The following is a 5,429-nucleotide window of genomic DNA, read 5'->3' on the forward strand; positions in this document are numbered from 1 at the left end:
AATTATTGCAAGCACCAGTAGATGAAAAGGAAGAAAAATTTGGCACAACCCAAAAAAAAGAGCTTAAGGTTCACCAAGAATTGAGGTTGCCCCAACAATAAGGAAGAAAATGACAAAGGTTGTAGTAGAATCATTTATTGCTGAAGGTCATGATAGGGCAAAAGTTGAACAAAAAGTTAAAATTTTTAAAGCCTATAGGAAAGAAGAGATGATGTAGAAGAGGAAAGATGAAAGGGAAGCCCAGAAAGTAGGTGTGGCCACTCCCAATGTGGTCCTAGTACAAATAGAGACTTCTAAGAAATCAGAAGCACCATCCACAGATCCTATTACTTCTAAACTACTTGAGCCCCTAAAGAAAAAGCAAAAGACCACCCGATAGTACATGACTATTTCTTTAGAGGAAACAAAATCAGATGAGGGTGTAACAGAATTTGCAAAGAAGAGAGGTGTAGAGAAGGAGACAAAGGAGAACCAAAAGAAAGAACCTATCAAGGAGACTCCTCGAAAGCCCAAGATAACAATTGTACATAAGAGAAAACCCAAGTCAAGTGAGCAGTCCCAACCAGAAGAAAAATTGAGAACCAGTAAGAAGAAGTTGGAAGCTCAAGATTTAATTGATTAGATTATTAATGATGGGTGAGGAAAAGGATAAGATGCAAATAGAGGAAGGTATTCTTTTATATTTTGATTCTTTTTATAGGGCATTTATTGAGCTTGAGGAAAATTTGCCTAAAGAATTGTATGAAAAGTTAGAGGCCAAAAAATTACATACTCAAACTCTGGACTGATAGATAAAAGAGACAGAACTAGTCAATCTCTATCCAATAATAATCCCTCCAGAGATGGCAGATTTAATCAATAAAATCAGCTCATTCGAATTTAACCGTAAGCATAGAATAAATAGCCTAATGTTGGAAAGATTTGAGGAGATCCAGAAGGAAACTGTAGATATTTGGGTGAGAATACTTATTTACCTAAAGATCAACAACTAACAGAACCACAAAGTGCACATACTGAGAAATCGGCTAGCCCTCCACTGGCTAGCACTGTACCGATTAGTGAGTTTGGGGTATGAGCTAAGTGCTAGTTTTGTGCAATCTCAAAATATTCAATTACCTAAAGATTAGCAACTGGTAGAACCACAAATTGCACATCCTAAGAAATCGGCTAACACTCCACTAGCTAGCAGTGTATTGGTTAGTGAGTAACATTTTGCAACAGAAAATGTATAGATTGTAGATGATACAAAGGAACATGTGGATAAGGATACAATTAATATGGGTGCAGAGGAGGTACATGATTCGGATAGGGCACCAAGTGGCGAAGCCACTGATGTACAAGAGATGGAGATAAAAGATTCTAAGGTTATCAAACTGGCAGACAAGGGTAAGGTAGCCGTGACAGAACTCTCTTCCGACTTGGCAATTGACACTTCAGCCTTAGCCAAAGGGAACTTGTCACAAATTTCTATCAATTTTGACAAACCTTGCCACCAAATGTCATCGACAGAGAAAATTTTGGTGGCAACAACTCTTGAGGCACAAGCAACCCAGGAATTGGCTCAGGAAGAGTCAAAAGACAAAAAATTAATTGAATGCAATTTTAAAGTTTTGAACCGGTTAGTACCATAATTTCAAGCACAAGAGAGTGCAAGCTCATTTGGAAAAATAGAAAAGATTATCAACTTTATTCCCAAACACTATGATTCTTTATTTAAAATTTCATTAATGAAGGCTAAATAAAATTTTGTTGCGGCCCAGAAGTTAACATTTTTGCAAATGATTGAGATTGATAAAGTTAAACTCCAAACTTGCTTGCAATCCATTGATGCAGAATTTGTGGAAGGAGGTAATGTATATAAGACTTGTCTAGATTTTGGTAAGCTAACAACATCCATAGACAAGTAGCTACCAGATTGTAGGAATAATTTAACTCACATTTCCAAATCTTACAACTTGACAGTTAATCTCACTAGTTCTTTAGATGGTCCAATTTTGGTAGCCTTGGATCAAATTTTAAAAATGGTAAAGGATAGGGAGAGTATAATAAAGAGAGCAAATGCTCCTGAATCTTATTGGTCCCCAGTTAGATAACTTATTTTTTCATAAAATAGAGTGTATTTCTAATATGTAGAGAGAGGATCCCACTAAATCAGAAGAAATTGAGTATCATGCCAATCTCTTGAATGGATTCATCTCCATTCTCGATTCACTCAAGAAAGGTTGGGATACCTATTTTTAATTTTTGAAGACTATGTGTGCAAACATTATGAAACTTGTATAGAACTGGCTTATGTTTATAACTGTATAGTATTCTTTGAGGACACCCCGCTTTGTCATTGATGTCAAAGGGGGAAGAATAAAGTGAAAAATTTATATAGGTCTCAGGGGGAGCGTCAAATGTATATAGAAAATACTTGTACAAGTAAAGTAGTAAAGCAGATTCAGAGACAGATTGGTGTTGTCATCATTTTTCACATGAGTGTTGCCATCAATGCCAAAGGGGGAGATTGTTGGCAATTGACACTCATCCGATAAGGGTTAATGGATTTTAGGGTTGTCATTGATGGAAACTCTTCTTCAAGTGATTGCAACTCCTCTTAAAGTATACATATTCCTTGTTTGGATTAGCTAGCATTCATTTGGCTTAATCAACATTTACTTTTCTTCACCCGACTAAGTCTTGATCCTGGTAATTGATCCCGATAACATGCATTTGGTACCCAGTAATGTATAGGACTCGGCTAGGAGATCTTAAGGCCCCGATCATTTATTTCATGAATTTTATCGTAACATGTGAAGGCTGACATGATCATTGGAATTATGTTTGAAATTCATTATGATCCGGTAGCCGACAGGTTTATATCTTTCATTGAAGCCAACATGGTGGAAGTTAGAAGGTTATTTAAGGTGATACCTTCAGCGATAGATCACGAGAGTTTTGGAGATGAGAATTTTTGGTTGTGAATTGTTAAATGATTATCGGTATGTATTTTGGTCATTGATTAGAAGCATCTATGAGCATTTTCACATGCACAATATAACCGGTAGTAGAGCAAGGAAGAATAGAGCATTAACAAACCGATACATAGTGAAGGTTATCAGAGCATGAATTGGAACTTATCCAGCATGATTAGATGCATCTTATAAGTTCATTCTACTTTGTAATTACCTTGTAATTCTTTGGAAGTCAATGAGACTTCTCATTTTGTGTTTGAGCAGTGAGCTCTTTATGAAATATTTGCATGTGCAATCCCCTTCATGTAATATTTGTATACCTTGATCAAGTATATAGATATTATAGGTATCAACCCCACCATGGCTTTTCCGTTTCTAGGGTTTTCCATGTATAAATATTGGTGTTATGGTGTTTCCTCTTTATGTGTTATTTGGTGTATGCACTTTAATTTTATTTACCATTAATCGATTAATAAGCAATAAGTTCAAAACTATCATTACCGATAGAACACTGATTCACCCCCCACCCCCCCTCTTAGTGTTCTTGGATTCCAACACATCCTCCCTCCCTATTTTATCTAGATTGGGAGGATAATGATATCCTAAGGTATAACCTTTAGGATAATTCCCTTCTTATCTTAAAGCTTAGAGTGTGTGCATGTTTGTGCTCCCATGTGATTTCTTTACATGTTTGTTCCCTCCTAGAGGACCCAAGTTACTTTTTTGGTTCTTGGAAATGAGAGGTTGATTATCTTTATATTTTGTGCTCTCTTGGAGGACCCAAGTTACTCTATAGGTGCTTAGATATAGGGGATTTTTTATTGTGCAAATTCTTTTATTTGTTAATCTCTTTCTTCTCTTTGTTGTATATTGCTTTTTGACATTAGAGGATGATGCAAAGCATTGGGGATATTTAGGCCTTTCTCCATGTTGATGTAAATATTTATTTTATTTTTATTCTCATGTCTTCTTCTTTAGATTTGAGAACTTTGGCATTATGATGAAACACCCATCTGTAGCTATATCATTTACTTTATCTTACTACTTGAGGTTTTGATGCCAAATAATTAGATCCCCTTGTACTCTTACTTTTTTGTCGCTATTGTGGCTTTTATGTGTCATCTGTCGAAGATGACATTCTACAAAATTATCTTTCTATGTTGATGTGTGACAACATTTCTTCTCCTTAGAATGACATGACTTTGATGCATATCATCCTAAGGGGGTGCTATCACATATGGATAATCTACATTTGCATTCGTATATTTTGGCATCTTGCTTGCCTTGGTGAGGGCCAAACCACTTGCTTTATTTAATCCTTTTGCCTTTTTAAGGTCCAAACCACTTCATCTATTTATCTTTTTTGCCTTGGTGGGGTACAAACCACTTGATATATTTATTATTTTGGCTTCGTGGGGGCCAAACCACTTGGTCTATTTATCTTTTCACCTTTTGTGGGTGCCAATCCACTACCTATCAAATTAATCTATAGGCTCCCTATCATATGTCTATCTAACATAACACAACTTGCTACCCATACTGACAAAATCTTATAAATTGATGCCCTATCATATGGCTATCTAGTGTATCACACCTTGCTACCCATACTAGGATAGTATTGTATCATTTATAATAGGGGTTCTCCTCCATTAAGCATGGTCTATTTTTATTACGCTATCTTTTTTTCTTCATGCCTAATTGTTTTATTTTTAATTTCTCATCCAACATGATTTTATGTAGCTAATGTGTTTGTGATGAAACAATGTAGCAAAATCTATCACAATTTCAATTTTTTTTCATTGGGGGAAAATTCTTTTGATGCAAAATTTTTTCTTCCCCTTTGTAATCTCAATAACGTCTTCCTGCTTTAGCTTCACATCTCTCAATAATGATATGCTCGCTTAAGTGGGCACAAAATGTAACATCATAAATTGAACCTCATGCAATTAAACAACACATAAGCACCCTTGCTTTAAGTCAATTGGAGTCACTCTTAATCTCTTTTTCTATTTTTCCATGTAGATTTCCTCATTAGCTTAGAATCATTAATAGAACTAGCTTGGAGATTGCAACGAGTACATAGACAAAAGGTAATATATTTAATTTAACCTTTGGTGAGAAAACATGTTTAATTACCCAAATTGATGAAAGTTGGCTATGAAATAAAAGGCTATGTCATGTGAATTTTGATTGCATTGTAAAGATCAATTCAACTAAGGCTATTAGGGATATACCTAAGATTATGAAGCCCTATAATCTGATATGTAAAGAATGTCAAATGGGTAAACATGTCAGAATCTATTTTTGGAGTATACAAGATAAATCAAATGATGTTATTTATCTTATCTATACTACTTTATGTGGACCTTCTAGAGTAAAAATTTTTCATGGTGATAGATATTTCATGCTAATCATTGATGATTATTCTAGAATGGTGTGGGTTAATTTTTTGAGACAAAAATCTAATGCATT

The sequence above is a fragment of the Cryptomeria japonica genome, chromosome 11 (assembly GCF_030272615.1).
Source record: "Cryptomeria japonica chromosome 11, Sugi_1.0, whole genome shotgun sequence".
NCBI classification, from domain to species: Eukaryota; Viridiplantae; Streptophyta; class Pinopsida; order Cupressales; family Cupressaceae; genus Cryptomeria; species Cryptomeria japonica.